Source organism: Vidua chalybeata, chromosome 1 (genome assembly GCF_026979565.1).
Source record: "Vidua chalybeata isolate OUT-0048 chromosome 1, bVidCha1 merged haplotype, whole genome shotgun sequence".
Taxonomy (NCBI): Eukaryota; Metazoa; Chordata; class Aves; order Passeriformes; family Viduidae; genus Vidua; species Vidua chalybeata.
The window spans coordinates 112,640,447-112,666,142 of record NC_071530.1 but is presented as its reverse complement, the minus strand read 5'-3'; positions in this window follow the sequence as shown (position 1 = coordinate 112,666,142).

Below are 25,696 nucleotides of genomic sequence, written 5' to 3'. Positions count from 1 at the left end.
ATTTCCTTCTCCTTTATTACTGAAAATGCCATTTTTTGATACCTTAGTAGAGGAATTGCATTTATTTTGTCTCTATGGTTCCAGGTACCTACATACTTACAGATCATAGGAAGGTCCAGTGTATTCATTCCACGGAGCTCAACAACCATAATCCTGAATTGCTCTTTTCAGAATAGTTTTCCTCATGCTTTCTGCACTCTTTACTGTATAGGACAAGAATGAGAAAGAGGAAGCATAATCAAACCCTACAAAACCTCATATGATAAGAAACTACGATTATATATTATACTGTCAAGTTCTTATTGATCCACTTAAAGGCACATTGACCTTTAATATTAATGTGCTTAGCTACAAATGTCATTGGAAAAGACTATAATACTAAATATTCAGTGACACAAAATGTACGTGTCTACTATGAACAAAACAAGAGGCAGTGGGGAAGAAATGTAACCTTAATTATGTCATCTGCTTGTCAGGAAGCTCTCAGCATCTGCTGTTATGAAAAATGGAGATTAAGGGTATTACCAGGCCAAAAGGATACTAGTCTTCATGGAAAGATATCACTGTGAAATACAAAAAAAAAAAAAAAAAAAAATTTTGTTGCAAACAGGAAAGACAGTTAAATTATACATGTTTATTTCAAAAATATTAGTATCAGGATGCTCTTATGAGAAGTAATAGCATGATAGCTTACAACAGTAAACAGGAAAGAGTTTATTGATTATTTTGGCTGCCTGTAATTTATTTTCTTATAGGATATAAAATACAACTTAGAAGAAATAACCTTTATTCAGAGGAGATGCTGAACAAAAACACAATTATCTGTGCACAAACTAACTCCCAAACCACATTTTTCAAGAGTTAGGGGCTCTGAAGAAGTGGAGATTTTCAGACTGTGCTGGGTGCAGGTGCCCAGGGTGCTGCAGGGGTGACTTCCATAGGAAGAAGCCACAATTTCTCCTATCCTGAGACAGCTGGTTCCAACAGACCCACCACAGAGCCCAGCAGAGTCCAGCTACCATGGCAGCACCTTAGGGAAAAAATATTTAAAATTCAGCAGAAAATGCTGGAGGGAGCATTTTCACTCCCCTTGGGCTGCACAATGACCTCAGAAATGCTCATGAGGCCTTGGCCTTGATGAACAGCACCTGGGTTAAGCTCCTCTTGAGCTTTTCAGACACACTGTCTGTTCCCAGGAACTTGTGCTGCCCAACAAACCCCCTTTAAACTTTTGGTCAGTTCCAGGACAAATTTTTGCAATAGGGTCCATTCTGAACCTTGTGACTCAAAAGAGATTCTCCCTTATTCCCTTTTATCCTTACCTTTTCCTACCCTTACTCTTTATCCATCTCCAGCTTCTGCATAGATCCCTTTACATTGATTTTAATTTTAGATCGATTGATTTTAGATTTTAGCCTGATTTTTCTCTCTGGGCCTTAAACATGTAGAAAGTCATAGAGTGAACCTTGCCAATGAACTTTGCCTTGCTTTCACTTTAATATTAAACGTATTTTGCCAAGATTTACTGATGATTCTTTGAGTGATGTAAAACACTCACTTGCTACAGGGGGAGAAACAAAGCTACAAGAGAGGGAAAATAAATAGTGAGAGAAGGCAGAGAAGAAGGAGGAGGAGAGGCATCCATTGAAGCAGGTAAAAAGTGTCAGGAGAAAGGGACAGGAGAGAGAAACTGCTGTGTACAACCCAGCAGATTCCAGGCTAATTGGCTGGGGGAGAGGTAGAGGAGTCTGGAGGGAAGCTGATCTTGGGAGAGTGGGGAGGGCAGATACTGCTTTAATGTTCTTTTCCTTTGTATTTATCTGAATCAATTTTAATTGGTAATAAATTAATTTTCCCCAAATCTAGTACATTTTGTCCATGGCAGCATTTAGTAAGCAATCTCTTTCCTGTTCTCTTCCCTTATCCCACTGAGGAGTGGCAATAGCTGGTTGGGAGTTGGCCTTTAGCCAAGGCTACCCCACCACACTGGCCAAGATGGGGAAATTAGGTTTCCCTTACCCAAAATCTTCTAAGTGTTATATCAAAAAGCAATTTTTTAAGACTACACAGGGAATACTGAACTAGTTAATTGCTGCTCCTAAACCAAAAGCAGCAAACCTAAATCTAAAACCCAAAAGAGGTGAGAGGTCATTAAGTTGTAGTGGTATATGACAGATGCATGAACTTACTGAAAGAGCTCAGACTAAGAAACTGTTTGGATTGATTTGTTTGGGTTTTGGTTTTTTAAATTGCTTGTTACTTTATTTTTCTTATTTTGTCCTCTTCATATCAATGTATAAATATAGTAATATATATATATATATATATTTATACAATATATAAATGTATTAATATAGTCTGAGGTGTCAGTAGGAAGTTAAGGATATTGCCAATGACTAGCAAGTTGTCTTGTATTACTGAAAGACTTAGAAAATACTCAGTTAACACTACAAAGTAGTGATTCTCAGTGATCCTTGGGAACTCCTTCCAACTTAACATAGTCTGTGATTGTGATAAAAAGAAAAAGAAAAAAGAAAAAAGAAAAAAGAAAAAAGAAAAAGAAAAAGAAAGAAAGAAAAGAAAAAGAAAAGAAAGAAAAGAAAAGAAAAGAAAAAAAAGAAAAGAAAAGAAAAGAAAAAGAAAAGAAAAGAAAAGAAAAGAAAAAGAAAAGAAAAGAAAAGAAAAGAAAAGAAAAGAAAAGAAAAGAAAAGAAAAGAAAAGAAAAGAAAAGAAAAGAAAAGAAAAGAAAAGAAAAGAAAAGAAAAGAAAGACTTGAACACTTAGATCAAGGCAATGAAGTAACTAAGTGATAATGGTAGGTGAAATGATAAACAGGTAAAATCAGGTGAAATGCTAGGATACTGAAACTCACTTTGAAAGTTGGCATGTATGTCTTGTTGCAGGGTATCAATAAGAGTTGGCTGCAAGACAGTTTCCATTCACAGTATGTTGAATAATGCAATCAGCTCAAGTTCCGTTGTATATAAATGTGGTATTCACAATCTGCATATACTTCAAATGACAACATTGATCATGTGGCTCATTTTTTGAAAATTATATTCAATGTATCTTATACAGAGAAGCTAGCAGCAGAAACATTTACCCACTTATTTTTCATCCACTCTTCTGAAATGTTATTTTGTATGATTGATAAACCTTACATGGATTACATGGAGACATCAAGTTTAAAGTAGCAAATATCATTTTCTCAAAGCAGTATCATAATTCATAGTCCATTACATGATACAGTACAGAATGGAGCAGAACCTAGTGAAGGAAAGCTACACAATGTAATTATCATTATTCCAAATGTTTCTGTCATTTTTAATAAAGAAAACCATAGAGACTTACAAAAATAATTTCATGATTTAATGATATCAGAAAAACACAAACTGAGCTCATATAAATTGCTGTAGTGCTTTCATTTAGCTTTGTTGAAACCCTCAATCTCTGATAAACAAATTTTCAAATAAAACAGTCAGAATGAAAATTATATTCATAAATATGTACAAGAACACAGTTCTATTTGCTATACTGCTCATGTCAGGTATGCAAAAATTAGAATCACTGTCAGCTTGTAACAGACAAATGAGGTTGTTAGGAAGACCTATTAAATATAAGAGAATTGTTAAAGATGATGATCCACTTGTTGAAGATGCTGTGGAAGTTTGTGGAAGTTTCCTGTCAGAAGCTATAATCTTTCACATTGTATTAATGATTCCTTCCCTTTCTGTGTAACATCAGACTTTTAGAGATCAAACCACATCTGAGCTTACTGAACAACCAGAAGTGAAAAACTGTGTTTCAGTCATGGTATTTGACCTGGAATTAAGTTGTATGGGGATATATCTAGGAAGGATGGGAGTAGGGGTAGCAGATTCACTTATGTTCACTCCATTGTTTCTCAGTCAGGGTTAAGACATGCCCTAGCTATAAAAACAGGACCAAAAAAAAAAAAAAAAAAAAAAGACGTAGGTTTAAATGCATATTATTCATACTATACACATTTTATGCCTTCATTCATTCAATTCAATCTTCTGAATCTGGTATGGAAAGTAAATTGGTGTATTATAATTACCACTGCACTGTAACCATGTAAAGAATACCGGGAATGAGACAGTATTATTTTTCAGTGGGAAAATCCTGCAATGACTTGTCATTGTAGGTAAGGAGTAAATTCCTACTTCCTTTTCAAAGCAAAGAGTAAACAAGAAAGGACTTAACTTCTCTGAAGTTTAGTGCTTCCTATTCTTGATTGAAAATCCTTCCTATCTTTCATTTCAGTGATCTCTTTTCACTCCACACAACTTTTGGTGTAACTGATTCCAGCTGCCATTTTTCACAGTGACTGTTAGGGAAAAGAAACAGTCACAGAAAGCACAATGTGGAGACATGTACAACCCACCTTGAAGCAGCCTAGAAAAGGTTAATGAAAACTTTAATTACCAATATTTGATATGAAAAAGACAATTAGAAACAACTGCTGCAACAGACTATATGAGGAGCAGTGTCAGGGGGAGCTGTTGAGATTTTAAGCTATGATGAAAAAGTCCTATAAGATGAAAATAGTCTGCTAAGTTAAGGAAGAAAATCCACAGAATTCATGGAAGATAAGAGGTAGAAATATACTCCTGACACTTATCTTGACCTCTATGACAAGACACCTGAAGAAGAGTAAAGCCTTTGTTTTTAACTCCAAGAGATGTAGAAAGGATCTGGGGATAAAGACTGAATTTGACAGATAGCTATCTTGTGCCTGTGAAAAACCTAACTAATTCTGTTATCTGAAAGAGAAAGGTCTGTTCCTCAGACAAATGGAAAGATCACATTTATATATTGGAAAGGCTGTTATACCATACATTAGATGGCTGTAGCTCACTGCCATGTAGAAGTTGACAACTGATCAATCATTAAAACTCCTATTGAGATTGTTGGCAAACATGCATATATATTCAAAAAGAATAAGGTACTGACAAATATTTACTAGCTTGTAATTAGACATTTTGTCCAAAAGTTTTGTTCACATAGACAAGAGTGAGAATTTATTGTTGATTCATAGGATACTATTTTACCTGCTATCATTAAAAAAAAAAATGCAGTGGATAAATATAATAATTGCTGACTTTAAATATTGTTTCGTGGCCATGTGTAGGAATTTAAAACATTAACTTCAAAGTCAAAACTAAAACCTAGTGGCCTGTGCTGACTCTTATTTAGCTTGAAAGTGCATCTTTGGCATCTGGTCTTAATTTCTAATGTCCAGAAACTTTTACATTAACTTATAAAACATTTTACGGACCTCTGATTTGAAGAGTTTGGCAAACATGTAATAAGAATCTATTGTGAATGTATATCTGAATGCAGGAATCTTAAAATGAATAGATACAATCTGCAAAGCTCTTAAACCAACTGTTGTAGCCATAAGTTACTCTAAATTTTCTAGATAAATTTTCTGAAGTGCCTGGTGCTTTTCTGAAGTATTTAAATTAAACTAAAATTCAAATGAAATGTTTTAAGATACACAACCCTGAAACAGCAGACAGTGTTTTTTCAACCTGAAACATTGAAGTGTTCTAAATTAGTCTTTAGCAGCAGGATACATGAAAATATATTTCTACTCATAAAATCTTATGCCCAGACACAATTATCCATGAATTAGATATCCACTAAGTATTGTGTCCCTCTGGAAGCATGCCAATAGAAAAGTTTATTTGTATTCTTATTCTGACCCCCAATGTGCTTGCAACTTCTAATTTCCAACTTTTATCCTGAAAACAATGATAAATACAGAATTGAGTAATACCAGAATTAGGCAATCCAAAATACAGCAGGGACTTCTGATTTGTTGCTTATCTGGTAACTTTTCTGTATCGTGAAGGGAAGGTTTGGTTCTTTTTTTTTTTTTTTTTTTTTTTCTGCAAAAGTTACAATGGATCTATGTTTCTACTTTGATAACTGAGCATTGTTATTCCCTGAATTTGGCCTTTCCTATCACGTGGACAAATCACTTTGTAGTGATACCACAAAACTGTAAAGACTTTTAAAAATCCCAAAAAAACAGTTAGTTAAATATACTGAAGTGTATAGTATATAAAATATCTTTATTTTTCAACTTAATGGGACCTATGAATACTTTTTGGTTGATCTTTCATGGTATCCACTTAACATTAGTTCTGTTATTTTTTAGGAACAAAAGTTAATCTAACTAGTCTATGATCTCAGAAACCTTTCTAATGAATGTTACTAGACTTGCACAGGCTTCAGCCTTCTGGCATCTCACCTGTCCTACCAGAGCTCTGAGGGGACTCCTGAAGGTTTGACAGGTTAAGCCAATTCTCAGAGAGACCTGCAGAAAATTTTCTTAATCTAGACTGCTTTGAAAATTTCTAATCTAAGCTTAAATTATATACACTTATTGCTAGTGTTAATGTCTGATACTCCAACACAGAAAAATGACCTGAGTCAAAAAATCTTACACTCACCCATTAACTCTCACTGTCAGTTTTCAGTCCCTGCCAATAATTAGAAAACTTTGCTTAACTATTCTTTTAAGATACTTATAATATCTTCACTCTATTTGCTCTGATTTGTATGTTGTGCTTCATGCTGTCTCAGATTTTTGTATTGTCAAGCCTAAATATTTTTCTAAGTTTGTGTACTTCCTCTTGCTTTTGCTAACTTTTGGCACCTATTTGTTTAACATTTTAAAACCAGATGAAAACAAGGACACACATACTAATTTTAAAAGCTGTTTGCTGATGTTATTGGAAGTAGAGTTATGGTTTCATCTGAAAAACATTAAAGAGTAATCTTGGAAACTTTTAAATATCTTTAATTCCAATCAAAATAATTACAGTCTAGAAAAAACTTGGTATTTTGCCAAAACATAATCATAGAAGTAATAAAATTGGAATCAAGTGAGATCCATTGAATAATTTTTTATTTTACTTTAGTCAGGCCACATGAGAAATTTACAAGTTTACCTTTGAAGCAATGACCTGATAATTCACATAGCAGATTTCTTTTCTATTCTTTGTTCTTGATTCCTCTATTGTTTGAAATATCTTTAATTAAAGCAAGTTAGCCACTGGGATCTTAATCTAAAATCACTTCTACTTATCTTATTTTGTTCAGAGATGTCACACAATTTAAGATTGGACTCAATAAATACAGCCTTGAGGCAGTAGCAGCTGTGCTTCTTTTTTACCTGTGCCTAGTTTTTGTAAAAATATCTGATTGTGTTTTTAATGTACCAAAAGTTAAGTGAATCTAGGTTAAGTCCCAAGAGTCTGACAAGTATCAAGCTGCTTCCTGAATTTTACAATTAGTTGACTCTATAAGAATATAGAGTTATCAAAATGGAGAAAAGTGCATTTATGAGCATGTGGTGCTTCAAATTATCCTAAAAATAATTTTTAAATCCCTTCTCACACTCCTCCTCTCTTTTTTCTTGTCCTGACAAACCTGCACCAAAATATAATTCTTAATGCCATCAACCACATAGTATGTATTTAAATTACAGTTCTAAAAAATTCAAAAGACAGAACCTCAGAGTTCAAATCTCGGGGCCTCAGAGGATATATCATCAGACATCATAAATGTGTCTTTTTCTGATGTTAACATTTCCACACACAAACTGGTAAAAAGAACTAATCCCACTAGCTCTGGTTCATCACAGATCTCTTGGCAAGGCTGAGGCATATTAGTACATCCTAAACTTGTGTTGTTAACCAGACATGGTGGAATTAACAATTAACAGCCTTGCAAAAGAAAACTTTAATGTGTTTCACCTGCATGAGAACAAAGAACAAACACTGTCTGAAAAAAATAAGGTCTTTGATGCCAAATTCTAATTTCTGTGCTTTTATGCCTTACAAGATTTTCCACTTATATCATATCTGCTCCTTTCATAAACGCATGTGTGTTTGAATATGTGTGAGACTCATCATGAATCAGGTCGTTTTTCTTTGTGCAATAGAAGATTACTTTGCTACCAGTTACACTCTGACCTATGTGTAATAGATAATTTACTGGCCAAATACATTTTACTCAGCAAACCACTGTCCTTGAAAAGTCAAGTATTCACTTGTTTCTTTCTCCTTCACAATAAATAAAGAATTTTGACAATAATGTAGTGTGATTCTCAAGGAAAAAGCATGAAATTTAAGATGAAGCATTCTAAGTTTGACTCAAAACTTCCTTTTTCCAAAAGAAAAATTAATTCTAGCATAAAACCCATCTTTAGCAGAAGGTGAAGTGCTAAGGTAGAAGCAAATCTTGACTCTCTGCCAAAGACAGGTAAAGCAATCTTTCTAAATACCTATTTCATAAGGGTTTTACAATTTTCAAGACTCTTAATGGTACAAGAGGTGAAAATAATGTGAATTTTTATGATGCAATAACTCAAAGGATATTTCAATTTTATTTTCTATTCCATCTGACTCATCATAAATAATCTTGAATTTAAAACCCAATACTTGTTAAACTTTAATATTCTGGAATTAAACATTCATTCCTGTGATTGTTTTTTCAAAATCTGTTGTGGCGGGGGGCGGGGGGTCACAAGTGCTTACGGCAACTAATCAGAACAAAACAAGTAAGCCACAGAAACAAAACACTAAAAAAATAGAGGAACTAAAAAAAAAAATGAATACAGAACTGATGATAACATCTCCCAATGTAAAAATTATTTATTATTTATAAAGAAATTGAGAATTAAAGCTAAAGAAGAAACAGACATAAAATTCTATTTTTTGTCATTATAAATCAAGGACTTATACATAAAAATATGTCAGAGCTGACATACACAAACATAGATGCAACACTGAAAATATCAATAAAATAGCATATACATATATAAGAATATATGATATTTTAATCTCTTCAAGTTGTAATGAAATATATTTCTCAAAAACCTTAATAGGAAGCCAAAACTGTTTTTATGCAAAGAAAAATCTTGAAGACCTATTATTCCTGCCTCCTGTCTCTGCATATATCCCAATTACTTTATTGTGAGCTGTTATACGTGCCCATGCCTCAAGAGTATGGCTTAATAACATGAAGTACATAAAAATCTTTGCATGAACACTTTAATTTTGAATCCTGAAATAACATTTTCAGCTTTGTGGTGGCTATTTTAGAGATTTTACTGTAGGAGTAATTGCATCTAATGACACTACTCACACATCCATAGTTAATTGTGAATAAAAAAGTTAAGTTCAACAGATGGAAAGTGGTAAGCAGCAATCAAAAATGTTCAGGTGCCGGGACCTGTAAAAAAATTGCCTTTCTTCCTCAGAAAATCTGATACGATAGTAAGAACCCTTGCAAAATACAAAGTCCTTTTCACCTCACATTGCACTCTTACAGTCACTACTATTCTTTGTAACCTCCCTGAATGTAAATCTATCTTCAATGTCAGGAAGTCCCCTTTATTGTCTTTTCTTTCTTTCCTTCTTCTGTTATTACACTTGGGAAACTTTCTTAACTTTCTTTTTCAATGTCAAGAAATTCACATTGGCCGGAAGATTATCAGAGTGGACTTGTAAGGATAATGAAGGCTGAACATAACTATAGTGATGAGATCGAGGTCAGTGGAAATTGCTCTGTGGTTAACAGTCATGAAACATAGACTTTGGAACTTATATTCAAATTACCCAACCCATTATGGTTGGCCATATTACTGACAGACTTTTGGGTGTTTCCTGTTTTTTCCTTTCTAATTTTAAAATTGTGTTTTTCTTTGTTGATGAGTTTGCTTTTGCTTTTTGCTGGCTTTGTTTTCCTTAATAGTGTCCTTCTTAGTGCTGTGTCAGTTTGATTTTCATTACCACATTATGGAGGGAAGAAAGGGTATGAATTGTGCCAGGATCAAAAATGATGCTGGAGAGATAAATGACAGGCTCAGTATTTTATAGTTTGTTAAAAGTAGATCTTGGTCTTTGAAAAAGTGTAATTAACTTTACTGAACACATAATAAAGTCTGCATTAGCTGTTTTTTTTTTTTTTTTCCCTAACCAAAATGATGAATCGGTGGCTATTTAGCATATAAACATATTTATTCTTGTTCAATAGGCTGAACACTGTAAATTGAACATTGATGATTGCTACTTTACATGGAGAGGCACCTCTCTACTGCTCTGACTTCTCAATAAAATTTTTTAATCACTCAGCAAGGGAGAAAGAGCAGTATCCTAATTACTGGATGGTAATTTACAAACAATTTTTCTGCTATCATAGATAGTGCATTTTAAGACATTATAAACAAACATCTTGAGCATTTTCCAAGTGTACCCAGAGCAGTCACTTTTGAGTATCAGACATTTCTTCCAAAGAACAAAAAATTAAGTGGATGAGACAGAAGGAAGAACTCTGAGGTATTATCAAACCATATCTTGAAAAAAAAAAAATCACCAGAACCCTACTTAAATTTCTTAATGAATATTAGGCTTGATAGACTGGCAAGCACTAAGGGAACACTCAGTATGAGAGCTCCAAAGTTAGCTTTATTCTTACAGTAACTTTGCAGTTGTGTCATCTTTCTTACTGACCTATCTTATGTGCTCCTGACTAGAAATCAAATCACCTGATGATAAAAGGAGATAAGCTTGGTCAAAAAGGACCTGCCTTTCCTAAACCCATAGAAGGGCCAGATCCCCTTGTTAATAGGGGACATTATCCACCAAAAGAGCTGGCCTCTTCCAGTCCATGCTTCATTTCAATACTGGAGAAAACATTAAGGGACTAGATGAAAAAAATTGTCTTTCTATGTACCCTTTTTTCCAGTCCATTATGTAAGACTGTAAGTTTACTAAAATATCTTGCCTAGTTCTTTATTATACAGGATAGCAAATAACTGCCATTTCTACCATTTCCACACAGAACAGATGATGAGCAGAATGATGTCATAGATAGAAATTGCAAAATCTCAAATATGGATGGTAAATTTTTTTCTCATAATATAATATTTCTATTATGAGAAATCCATACTATCTGCTCTGGTAGTGAACATTATAGAAAGCCATATTGGAAAACTGAACAGGTCAATCCAAAGGGCTGGATTTTATTCCCTCTTTACTTAACAGAGTTCCACCTGCTGCTGCACAGTCTTGCTGAAACCTAAAAAATAAAAAACCAAGAAATTTTTGGTCAAATATGATACATATTGAGACGACAAAAAAAGATAAAAGTCAGCTTAATATCTTGTTTTCCTCTCTAACACTGCTGTTAAAAAAAGAAGTTCTGTTAAGGGCAGCCTTTAGGGACAAATTTTGAGTATATAACCTGCATACAAAACACTTATGATCATGCATATTTATCTCTGCTAATGAGAAAGTAAGTGTTCTATTAAATTACATTCATTTAAAAATGTCTGAGTCTCATAGATTGCATATCTTAAAGTCATAATTAGGATTTGTGATTAGCTGAGACATTTCAGAAGAGGTACTTGAGAAATCAGTAAAAAGAAAAGATATATATATCAAAATTTATTGAATAAAACACCTTGTTTGTATCACAGCCTTTCCACATATAGCAGTAGGGATGGAATAGAAAAGGCGATAATGAGATTAATTTATAGCATTATTCCAAAGGTCTCAAAAACTAGAGCTCTCGAAGAGTTGCTCTCTGTCTCTTTCTAGGCAAATCTCATATTCCAAATATAGAAGGAGAATATATCATCTGCCAAGAAAGTGCGAGTGGCCTGTGAGCCCTTACAGCATCCTCTTGGTATTTTAATGCACAATATATCTTGGCATAAAGACCAATGCTTTAAAGTGGAATTACTGAATTGGGAAGTGTTAAAAACAAAACAATAAAGCCAATATTTCTTTTTGCTATTCTAAGGTATATCTGGATAGATACATTCTATCATGTATCTAAAGAAGTCAAACTGGACTATGTTGAACTGGAACAGATAATCAAGCATGGTGGATATATTTTTAGGAAATGAGGGAAATGGATAGTATATACATTCTTAGCAACAAATTAGGTTTTGGAAAATAGCCATTTTAATTGCAATACCAAGTTCCCAATTCAGTTTTTTTTTGTTAATATTTTGATTATATTAATCACCATTATTACCAGCATCAAGATATAGGAGTTTTTATGTACAATAAAAGGTATACTACTAAGGTATTAAAAAAATTACTTCCTGCATGTCAGCACTGACCTAACCAAATTTGTATGCTTCACTTTGAAAATAAAAAAATATACATAAATATTAGAAGAAGAATAATCTAGTACAAAATTTGCTGTGTTTTTATTTTTTCTTTCTCATTTGAGGAGATTAGCATTCAAATAAATTTAGGAATCTACTTGTCCTTTTACATGTCATACCTGTCCTATTTAATTATTTAGTTAAAGTCACTTTGGCAAAATTCAATCAGGATTTTTAGCAGATTATTGAGAGGAAAAAATGTAAACAAATTTACTTCCAAATAAAGTGAAAATTTGTGATCACTTCTGTGTTGTAATTTTTGAACAAAAGTGAAAAAGCACAAAAGAATTTGGAAAAAAAGGGAAAAAAGATATTGAAGATACTGAAACTGAAGATACTTACAATCCATCTTCATTAGTTTACACTGATGAGCTATGTAATATGATTTCTTAATGTACAGTTATTTAATCAAGATTGATAGAAACAGATATAGGAGGAACTTTGCTCAGTTCTCACAAAGCAATCTATTTCATTTCTGGTTGTTTATTAACAGTAGAAAGTGCTACATTTTTTCCTACCAAATTTGAGAAATTCTTTAATAGATAACAGGTGAAGGGGTTTGATACCTAAAAAAATCATCTTATTGAAAACTGGCAATGTGTAGGAAAAAATTATTAAAGTTTCTATGGAAGGAAACTCTTTTACCAAAGTATATTAAAGAAAATCCTGAGGATTTTGTCTAACTTGACTTACTGGTGGGCAAATCATTGCAAATCATTAAAATTGATAAATGAATCTTTCTAGAAAGGCAACCTTGCATCAGAAGCCTAGTAAATGACTAGGCAAATTATGATGAGCCTCAGCTCAGAAGGCAAGAGATCATCTTAATCCACTTATGCCAAAAATTGATCTATTATAAATCTACTCCATAAATCATATAGACACCAAAACAGAGATGACAGATGAAAATAAGTGCTGTTCTCCTTGATCTAAAATAACCTTACAATTTAAATAAAGAGGTCACAGAAGCTGTAGCCATTGTCTTAAAATATCCTAATAAGTTTCAGTCTCTTGGCAAGTTCCACGAGACACCAGGTAACCTTGTATGCCACTGTCTCCACTCCAGCTGAAGGCCACTGAAGCCATTCTACTGGTTCATCTGGAACTAACACAACTGTCTTGCTCTTTAGAAGGTTTGGTATAATGAAGAAGGATTATTATTCCTGACTTTAGAGGAAGACTGTGAGACATGAAAATGTAAGTGATCCAGCTCTGATTTACACTCCTTGTGTTATTTCTTTTTTATTTCCATGATAAGTGTCTTCTGTATTATTATTAGTATTATTATTATTATTATTACATTACCATTATTATTATTATTAATAATAATAATAATAATAATAATAATAATAATAATAATAATAATAGTAATTTTAAAAGTTGTCTTCCACAGTATTCTGACAAGGAGAAATAGAGATAATTATCCTACTGCTGCTCAAAGTTTCTTTTGTAGATCAGAAAAACTCTGCATCAGAGTTCTGTAAACAAGGCTGCTTTATTCTGCCTGTCTTGGAAACATTGTTACCATTCTTTTAAGATATTTGTTATGAATGGAATAAAGATAGGGTCACAGTCATTCAGGAAAACAGATGGGACATAAAAGTCTGGAAAGTGTTAGCATATTTGGAGAAAGAAAGGACTGGAGTTGAGCTGGTTTATTGGATTTAAAATGAATTTGAAGCAAAAATATTAAAAGGATTAATTTTAAATGATGACTTCAAACACTAAGTATAAATCTGAAATAAGCTCAGAGATCTTAAGTTGAGCAGGTGCTTCTATTCTTGTCTTCCTACAGAATCAATTTTGTAGGATTATGAGCTATGTGAAATACAGCAGAAGGAAAGAACTAAAATGTACCATATGCATGTTTTGGGACTGACTGTTATTCTTCCAAACTGAAATAGAAATCTCAGTAGATTGCTCCAAATGTTGGTTATGTAATATAGCTGACTATCAGCAGCAGATTGAATTAAGACCATAGAATTTATCTTGCCTCTTGAAATGAATAATGAATTTAAAATAAAATACATGTTCAAAACTGAGGAGCACAATGAACTTCACAAAGGTATGAAAACTCAGATTCCAACCTTTTAAGCTACACTTCCCTTCTGGAAGTAAAAATGGTAACAGGTGAATTATCCCTAAGTATCAGCTCCAAAAACTGGGATTGGCAGATCTGAGTCTATTACACAAAATTAGGCATAAATTGCCTAAGATTGTATGTGAGCATTTCAAGAATGTGAGACGTAAATTCATTTCATATTGACATAATAGCTCAGTGACAATTAATACTGCCTACACAGGAGCTACCAAAAAACTGAGTAAAGACATCTGTTGAAGCAGCCTGGTGATAAACAATTGTCTGCTCTTTTCCAAAACAGGTGTGTGGAGGAGCTTTTCCTATTTCTCTTTGCATATTTGCAACTAGAATGTGTATGGCTGAATTTCTCTTTTTCTGGATAAGGTGATTGATGTTTTGGACTACAGCAAGGTGAATCCATATAAAGTCTATAGATGTATATATGTAATAATATATATATAATTAATATTATGTATAATACACTGACCTCTGTATTCTGCTATAATTATCTGGCTTGACAAGGTCCCAATGTCATTTCAAAAATATGTGCATTTGAATTTGATGCATTCCTATGGTACTGAAGCCAAGTAGCAAGTGTTAGTAGGGTTTTTATGAAGGTGAATATGCTAAGACCCTCTAATTAGTTCTAATTCACAGTTCAACAAAATAACTTTGGTATCTCCACCAAAAACCATACATACATAAAAAGAAATATTTTGTGCATTCAGTAAAGTCTACTCTTTCTGTGGGATATAACTGCAACAAACTATAGAGAATTTCTTAGTTCATATTTTTTGTCTCTCACACTTAGGTATCATTATTGAAGTCGCCCTTTTCTATTTCTAGATGGCAGGATTGATGGCATGGGACTTGAGGAAGTACAAACATATTTGATTTTAAAAAGCTTTGCTAACCATTTAATCACATAAATAAATAAAGTATACAAATAAAGAACACAATAATAGTGGGTCTATTTGGAAAATAACCTGTGGAACAAAACCTAATATAAAGAGAAAAAAATACTAAATGTACGAGATACTCACGCATTTCAATCTAAACTCTGCTTGGCTGAAATATCTTGGAATTAAGTGAAAGGTAAAAAGGATAACTGGTGACTGCTCTTTTTAACATGCACTCCCCCCAGATATCCACCCACCCACACATCTATTAAAAACCCTCTTCTCTTTTAAAAATACAGAACATGAGGGTGTATCTGTGCGCTGCGGTCACAGGGAAGATGTTCTCCAGCCAGCTCACTCCCTGAGACTGGTGTGCTGTTATGAGAGTGGCCAACCCTGTGTCATGAAATAACTCACAGAAGCAGGCTAGATGTAAAAGGAGAGAAAAAGAACCCAAAAAAGCAAACTTTATTTTCTTACTCCACTATATATACAATAGCAAAAGTGACAGTGGATTGGAGGGTGAAACTGCCACCTCTCCAACCACACTGGTCAAAACAACAGTTTATCAATTCTCTCCACCCACAAAGAAGAATGCAAAACAATCATTGTTTATATGAACAGTGTGAGAAAATTCAGTAGAAATATGTAAATATCAGAAGGCATTGGAACTTTTAGAAGAACTTTAAAACTCTCTTAAAGAATAGGGTGACACCCCCGGATCTTCACTGAGTCCTCCCAGGTGGCAGTGCTTACAGGGACTTGCAGCTCCCTGCTGGCTGGCTGTGGCGTGGGTAACACAGCAGCAGCAGAGTACGAGAAACTGAGGCAAAGGAATAGAGAGGGTGCGGGCTGCCCCGGACCGTGTCCTGTAGGGTGATCCACAGGGTTGGCAACGTTACAGTCCAAGGTCCCACAAACCGATCCCCCAGCCAACCAGTCGACGGTGCCCGGATGAAGTAATCTTCCACACCAGGAACAAACGGGAGCACACTCCGTGTAGAGTTCCCACTGGGTTTTATTTGAGGGTTGAGTGGAGGGTCCACAAGGGTAGGATGAAGGTAGGCTGGGAGGGAGGCAGGTGAAGCAGGAGGGAGACAAACTGCAGGAGGAGGGATCCAGGGACCCAGCGCAGGCTGACAGCAGAAGCTGAAGCTGGCGCTGAGAGCCCCTGCAAGGGGTGGATACAAAGTATGTAAACCAGGTAGGAGGGGACAGGGTACAATAAACCAATGGGGATAAGGGTAGAAGGAGGAGTTGTGGTGGGGTGATATACATTTAACCAATGGTGTAACAGGAGGGGAGTGACTGTCACACAGGAGCCAATGGGGGAACAGGGAGAATAGAACTTTCTGGGCTGTGGGAGTGAGTCCCAGGTGACTGGCAGGTAGCTATTACGGTGGGGGAGCAGGAAGCCTCTGGAAATCGACACAGTTACTCCCAAGGCATCCCAGGCCTGCTACCCTCAACACTGATGCCCACAAGAGGGGTCACTTGTTTGAGTTCCAAAGAAGTTTTATTCCCCAGAGCATTCAGAGACAAGTAACAATAAATGAGGGCAAAAAGTTGCTTTTAAGGAGGGGTGGGAATAAGGGGAGGACACAACCTTTTACCAATAGGAAGGCATTAGGGGAGGGGTGCAGGGTAAGGGATATCCAATAGAAGCCACCAAGGGGAAGGAGCAAGCCCTGCACCCAAATCTTGCTTTGAGGAGGGGATGAAGGACAGGCAACATTCCAGGAGGGAACAAAGGAGGTACAAGGAGATTGACAGACACTTGGCAGGAGAATCTTGGGGTAAACAACTCAGGACTGAACCATTAGGGAAGCCAAATGGGGTACATGGAATGTACAAGGAATGTACAAGGAATATTTAAAACTTACTACGGAAGAACAAACTTCAAAACAACAGACTACCACATGAGGGGACACGTGAAATGTTTTATAACTTAAGTGAAAATATAAGAATTTTCTTTTTCATATTATTTGGTTGTCGATCTTACAAACAACTTTATTTGCTTATTATAGCTTAATTTGTAGAATTCAATATTCTTTGTACAAAACTTTTAGTGCTTCATTTACAGGAAGTAAACAACACTTGAAGAAATTTTACTAATGTGTGTATCCAGTGGGCACTGGGGCAATTTAAGCTATCCCAAAATGTGTCCTGGATGAGTCTTACCAGAGGAGCTCTTAGACCTGAAAATTAGGCCAGAGGTCTTCTAGTAGCAGGAATTTCTGTCTGCGAGAGACTTTTATAGTACTAATTTTGAGGTATCTGAATATATTTGCTAATAATGTGACTACACGGAATTGCTCCTAAAATCAAGCTTATAGGAAGTGATGAGATAGATCTGTTTTCTCAATATATAGCTTTTCAAAGTAGAAAGACTGAGTGTGACTTGTTTAAGATAAAAAAAGAGACCTTAACTAGCACTTTTTCAGCACCGTGTTGCTGAATTAATCTTGTCAGGATACTTTTTGGAGAGGATCACTAGATCCGTATGGGAATTATTATCTTCCCATATATGACTCACTTACTTCAGCATCATTCAAAATTAGAAATATTTTGTACTTATCACGTCACAATATATTATTATTTTTTTGTAATTGTTAAAATCTGCTTTTTGACAACTTATTTGTTCACTTCGTGCACTTGGATTTAATCATCCATGTTACGGAATCAGCATGTTATTTGATTTATAGGAGGAAAATTAACCTGGATTTAAAAATTTCATTTTTCTGAATGTTGTCTTTAAGGCACTTGAGTGGAATGAGAGTTTTCATTATTGTGCCTGGACAAAAAGAAAAGAAGCAGCTTTATGAGATTATTTTTTTCTGGATCCTGTCTTCATCTCTAAATTATTTGACATTAAGTAGTGGTATTTGCTACTTCTAAAGAGAGAAAAATTAGTTACACACACACAGATAGACTTTAAAGGACTGCAGTGAGGATGCATCTTAGGGGTAAAAGTTGAGACTAAACTTTCCTTTTGAAAAGTGCTCAAAGAATATAAGTTCAGTCAGTAATCATCCTTAAAAAGACATCAAAGTCACTGCAGGATATTTTTCTGTAATTAAGGCTAACTAATCTCTTACATATAGAGTAAATGGTTAGAAATTAAAAGGTAGCAAATGGTGTTGCATATAAATCCTGGGACTGGAGTCTTGGAGCTGGAATTGCATTTTGTACTGCTGCTTTTAAAGGATAACCCAGCCAGTAGACTTGCCACATAATGTTGTTGGTGAAGCTCTCATTAAAACTTGGTGGAATTTAAAATTTGCTCCAACATTATTACACGCTAATTACTGTCTTCTTATATTCACTTCAGTAAAGGTTACTGTGGATTTTTCTTTTAACTGAAATGGAAATTTCTATGCCAGTGGGTAAAAAAAAGCTTGATGAACATGAAGCAATTTTATTTAAATTAGGTGTTGCATTCCGGGTTGGTTCAGTTAGGGGTTTTAATAAATGTTAGTCGGTTCTATGTACCCCCATTTTCTCCTGACAATGGTTCGCTCCGAGTCACGTACCATTGGAGGTCTCCCATGTCAGTCTTGTAGCCACCCCCTGTTCCTTCCTGAAGGTTCTGTGTCAGTCACCCTATCCTTGCCATCCTATTTGTCCCGGAACCCTGTACCCACCCCTGTTACGTTCCCGTAGGCTGCCCCGGTCCACGTCATTACCCTGTCGTCTGTCCCCAGTGGGCAAAGGGGGGGCTTCTGCCCCTGTCTGCCCACCCCCTATTTAACCTCATGCTCCCTTTGTCCCGGGGCCATTTTGTCTGTGTGCGCACACTAGGAGACGCTGCACCGGCCACCGCAGCGGCCACGCGGGAAATATTCTCCAGCCACGCAGGACAAGGTGTGCCTCCCACGTCCCTTTGTCTCCTCTCAGCATTCGGCTACTAAACTGGCAAACCCACACAGAGGCTCAGCCTTAGATCTCCACACACGTGGCAGCCCCAGTCTCTCCAAAGGGCAGCACTAGCCGGCCTTCCGAGCTGCCCAAGGCCGGGGCAAGAAGAAAGAAAAGCCACAGTTAGGCTTAACAAAACAGGAAATAATTAAATACATGAATATACTGAGTCATGTCTACAATGCATCAGCCCAGTTGTCTGAATCTGGTTCCTTTTTCCACTCTCAGCTGAAACTCCACAAGGATAAAGGTGGTATTTTTTAAGAGTATAGCCCCCAATACCCTATTAATGCTTATCAAGAGAAAATAGCTACTGAGATCATGGTGACTATCTAGCAGAGCCAAAACAAGCATGAGACTTGCTGCCCTGAGGTCTCAGTGCTAGCAGCATCACAGTAATAATTTAAATGCCATTTGGAGATTTCCATATTGTTGTGTTTTAGGCATTTATTGCAAGAAATGTGCAATAAAATATAACTAGGAATCAGAAAGTTAACTTGATTGACTGTACTGGCTAGTGCCACACAGTTCTAACCTAACCTGATGATCGTTTTTCTCCTTAACATTACTTGAATCTGTGAATTTACTGAGCTTTCATAATTTCCACAGCCACTTTGAAAAATAGGTTCTATAACTGGATCATTTTTTTCTTCACCAAATAAATACCTCAGGGTCCTTATTATAATCTCATCGTGAAGTAAGATAATAACGTATAAAACTGGTATAAAATGTTGTAGAACTAATTATATTTTGTCCTTCTATTTAAAAGTCTAGAGCTGAGCTTTACTGGGAAGGAAAAGCTGTCATAGCAAGGTACAAACTTCAGTTGATATCAAAAAAAAAAAAAAAAATCAAGAGCCTCCCACTGGAAATTGGTCACACACACAGAAGTTCTAGAGGAAACTTACTTTAAGAATAATCAGCAGTGTAGATAAAAGGCAACTTTTCTTTCTTGCCATTTTCTCTTTCCATTAGCTTTTGCAACTGAAATTAACACAATCATTTATACATAAATAAACTATTGTTCAGACATCAATAATAGATCTTCCACAACAGGCTCATATGCAACCACCAGGGTATTACTACTCGGTATTTCCCTCTGCAGCCAGAACAAACACAAGTAGATCAACTTCTGTCCAATATTTCTGGATCAATGACTGATCTGTCATTGTGTGCCTTCCTTACAATACTTCCACAGCCTTTGCAAAGGCCCAGTGATACACCATAGATCTTTAACTTGTTTGCATGTTTTGTCCCCTGGTAAATAGTAACTGATAGAAGAACCAGGGATACTGACTGAAGAAAGCTTGAGATATCACATTTTCTGTTATTAAATCTATTGTTTTCCTGTTTCTCAGGAAGTCTGTCAGGAAGATTTATGGCTATTTATTACCTAGTTATGACCTTTCATGCTATATATGAACAATCTTTTAAATTTGGCTATTATGTAACATTTAACAGTTATATATATAATTTCTTTTTAGTCGTACTTTAAATGGGCTTCTGCTTTGTGATGCTGTCATTAAAGTTGATACTTACACATTGTTTCGATGGAAACAGCACAAACACAAATTCATGTAAAAGGCTCTTTCAACAGAATGAAATCAGCAAGCAACAGCTGTTAATACTTTCAGATATCTGCAGGATTAATTATTTTTGAATGCAGTTTGAAGTCAATAAATATAGGTTAGGTGATGGACTTTTGCAACGGTATCTTTCATGCTACTACATCAAACCCGTAGAAATCAAGCACTTCATGGTGTTTTTATCTTGTTAAACTTCTCAGTCTGTTGCAAATAAGGGGTTTGTGACTGGTTTAATGTGACATACAAACCTGTAAAATTCCAGGTGTACATATACACAAAATATATACAGTCCATCACACACATATATATTTATTTGTCTATTTTTATATATATATATATATATATGAGGCAGTAAAAAGAAACTGTCTGCAGAGCATGTCTTCTTACCTGCAAAACTGGGATCAAAAAACAGATGTAGCCCAGGTCCAAAACTTAAAGCACAGATCTTGGGATTCAGCAGATATTCCTAGTTTGTGAAAGTATTGGATGCATTGTTTCTCAATTATTCTTTAAAGAAATTACTTCACAAAACAGAAAAATTACAAAGCTCTCAATACTTTCTAGCACATCTTTCCCATCTTTTTATGTTCTTTCTAGTAAATCCTTTTTTGTGCGTTGTGATGTTGCTTGTCTGCTTGTAAATTAAAGTGAAAAAAAAAAGAAAAAGGATTTTTTTTTGGTCTGACAGTAATCTATACCTGCTATTATTTGCTAACGTCTTTCTTTCTCTGGAACAATGTGCAGAGATTCCAAGTGGTAGAAAACTGCCCTGTCATTCTGTCAAAGTATATAATAGAAATGTTTTTCAGTCCTACTTCTGGTCTACTGGAAGCTCTCATTGTCCCACCAAATTTTGGTCACTACCAAGAATATAGAATACTAAAAATAATATTGGATTTGAAATCTTATGTAGTCACTCTTGTTTAATATAGGAATATACAGTTCTTGCAAGAGAGCTTAAGTATTGAGAAGGATAAAATGTTTTATTTCAAAACAAAGGCTTCCACTGCACCACATTCAGAAAGAGGTTACTACATGACAGATTCAACATTTCAAACCTATGTTTTTCAGATAAGCATTTCACAAGTTTTGAGTGAGTGAAGGTCAGAACTGAGAAAGATGCAAAATGTGAAGGACTGAAACTCTGCAGATGTCAGTAAAGGGAATGAGAACAAACGTTTTTCACTCTGAGTGTAAATTCTAATATTTTAATTAAATAAATAAAAAAATAATTTCTTCATTGACTAGAATTAGAGTCTAACTTCAGGTTTAGAAAGGATACAAAGAAAAATATACATATATTTAGATATTTTTCTACCTTAGAGCCACAATGCTAATGTTTAAAAAAAAAATAAGGGAAAAGTAGACATAAGGAAATATAGCTTGATCCCCATGACAGCAGAGTCAGGAGACATACATGAGATTATAAATCTGCTTTTTGTGGGAACAAAATAAAATTATCAATAATACAGATTTGCAGCAAATCTAATTCATTTTGTTTTCAGTCTTCTCTGATAACAAAACTCTGTGTCATTACACTAGATGATGCCATCTTGTTCTTTTCTCTGTAATTTTAAGTCATTCTGTAAAATGAAGTCATTCTGTGAAGTGCTGAGACTCCTCTCTGCCCTTTTCACTTTAGCAACCCATGCTCTGCAAACCACAACTGCCTCAGTGCATGGTATGAAAGGATGAAAGGGAACTTGTGCCATTACATCCAGGCTAGCTAAAGGGAGGCTCTAAGACCATCAGTTGGTAGTTCCCTCATGCAGCCTCTTGGCTATGTTTTGTTGCCTTGTCTGTGGAAATAGAAGATAGCATTGGTGTAAAAAGACTTTTCTTAGGAATCTTGTCCTATCTTTCAGGGAACTACTTTGCTTCAAAATCTGACTTCTGCTGCAGGTCAAAGAGAGAAAATCTCCAACTATCTGAAAAGATCAGCAATTTCATTTTATGTATGTGTTTCCACATCTTCCTAGATTTGCCTTCTTTTATACTGAAAGAATTTGGAAGAGAATAGTAAATAATAGTGTCATCCAATGACACTTCCATAACACTAATATAATTTTTTTCTGTTTGACTGGAAGCTAGATTCATATTTCAAATTATTTGTTGATTATTATGGTCTGTGTGAGTACCCAAAAATCCAGATCAGTTTCTTATTTTGCTTTGTTAAAAGTGTTGGGGGTTTAATTGCAGGTTGTATAGTTCAGTGGATCCCATTCCTTTTAGAGTGGAATCTCATCTGAAAAACCTGACAGTGCTCCAGACCTCATTGGTACTGTCTCTCATCCTATTTTTCCTTTCTGAAAACTGCTGCTTTCCCTCTCCTATAGAAGCTCTATGTTTCCTATCATAAATTTCAAGCAAAGCTTAGAGCTGGAGTTCGTGATGTACTGAAGCCTCAGTAGTAAGCCTAGGCCTATTTGTAGTGACTGAATGACTGATTTAAGCACTTTAAGACCTATTACAAGCCCTCAATGTATAATTGTTTTCTTATATGTTGTTCTAGGAATTTCTAGAGGTTTCAAAGATAATTTGTTTCTGTGCCTGACCACATTTAGTAGGATTATTTATTATCCCCTCAAGAAGAAAACATCTTAATTATTTTTTCTTGTTGATTATTAAGTGGAAGGTAAATACTTGTGAGCAATGCAATACTTAAAGCTGAGCTGCTGCTTAGTTCTCCCAATGCATATGATACACTTGCAGACACTTCACCATAAAAGAAATTAATTATGATTGGAAATACCTGTTGTGAATTGTGAACTCACAACAGATTGTGTTTCAGCTATGAAAACATAGCCTTCTTTTACTTTGCAATAAATTTAATTTTTAATTTTGGTTGTTATGCCTTAAGCTTTGCCAACATTTTTTGCTTTACATGCAGGTAATAATTTAAATCAGCCCGTTGAATAACTCACCTGTACTTCTTAATACTTATTTTTGTCAACTCACAACATTACACCACTATCTAGAGTTTAAGAGAGCAGTGCAACTTTTAATTAAATCTGTGTAGAATGATTACTATTTTGATTAAACCTGGTTTTGAAACCAGCCAGTTTGTCAGCATGAGCACTGCATGTCTTGTTTTTTACTAAAATCCTCATTAAGGTCACATCTGCTTTCCTCAATTCCTACATCAAAAATGACCTTGTGTTTACTCTGTTTTATGACCACAGAAATTCTCAGAGAAAGTGCCCTTCAAATCTGTTAGCAATTGTATCCCTTGTCTCCTGAATATTTTCAAACTAGGTGCATACAAATCATGTTAAGTCAAGATACAGCTCACCCCAGAGCAAAATGTCACTGTAGCTGCTGACATTATCTACCATCTTTGCTTCCAGGGCCTGGCAAAAGGAAATTTCAATCAATAGTAAGCTTTAAACTTTATCCTACTTTTTGTGAGAGCATCAGGATATAAAGAACAATGGGACTAAAACACCCTGCTGTTGTATCACATAAATCTCTTCTGTTACCCTTTAAAGGTTAGAAATTGCATAAAATGTAATATAAGCATCAGTGGTGTTCTAATGTATCCAAGAATGTGCATTAACAGAAAACTTTATTCTCATTTAGCTCATGGTTTTTTACATACTTGACTTATTATTCAGAAAAACGTCTGGAAAAATCACAGGCAGCAAAGTTAAAGCAGCTTAAAAAAATTTTGCACAGTTCTAATTCTTATTGTGTCTTTCTAGTAGGAAATATGTTTCATTAGTAGAGTTTGTGGGTTTTTTGAGCTGTTCTGGTTTTGGTTTGGCTTTTTTTTTTTTTTTTTTTTTTTTTTAATCTCTATAGTCACCTAATGGACTGTCCAAGATATTTGACTCCAAATATTAAATATTGAGGACACTCAAAGCAGGATCTTTTCAGTCTAGAAGCTGTTCAGTACACTGGCTTGTTAGTTTGCAATCAACTTTGGACTAACAAAATAGTTATTAATTACTCTCTTAAGGGACCAATCAAAATCCTTTCATAGAACTTGAGCTCTGTTTGTCCAGACAATAATTTATCTTATAATTTTTGAATAATTCTATCAGCAAGCTTGATGACTTAACTTTTAGAAGACTAGAAATCCCCTTGTTTGGTTTATGGAAAAAATACAAAGTCAAGATCATATCAAGTGTTCCATCAAATAAAAATTAAATATTTTTATGCTTATTATGCTACTGTACAAACATGAAAACTAGGTATATTGTATTTTTCAACTGAAAATATACCAGAAAAGATCACAACTAAATCTACTCTTGAGTTAGATGGCATGTCAAATAGCCAGTAACAAATCCTGTAGCACCTGGAATGCACATCCATTCTTTTGCTCAGCCAAAAAAATGGGGTTGAACAGTACACCAATGAAAAGCATATCAAAGAGGATCAGGAAAGAATAAATGCTGTCATTAAGAAAGTGTTCAAAGTACACCTTGAAGGCATACTTGCTTTAAATACAACTTAACCATCAATTTCCGGGACATTTTGTTCAAAAGCAGGTCTTCTGTGGCAATGAAGCCTGGGATGGAATAAAATGTAAATTCCTTCAGAAACCGTGAAGTTGCACAGTGAAAGTATGTCGGAAGAGCATACCTGGAAAAAAGATCTTTGCTCCTACCCTGAGGAGTGCTGTGAAATCCACAATAAAAATATTCAGTTGTTTTTTCACCTTGAGTAGTCCACAGTCATCTCTTCCTTCTGACGCTGTGATCCTCCTCTCAACAGTAGATTAAGTAATTTTTGTCAAATAATACTCTGCAATCTGACAGATCAGCACTGTATATTCAGCCAGGGCAGTGTAAACAATTTGTATTTCAAAGTAACTCTCCTAGTTGCTAAGCTCATGGGGAATCTTACTTATAAATCATTGTAGTAGATACCAATCATATGCAATTTGCTACTGATTTTGTAGACCAGCAATTTCAATTGTTACTGCAATTTTAAAGACAAACTTGGGGAAAATAGTAAGTACAAGCTATTTCTGTTATTTCAGAGCAGCTTTCTC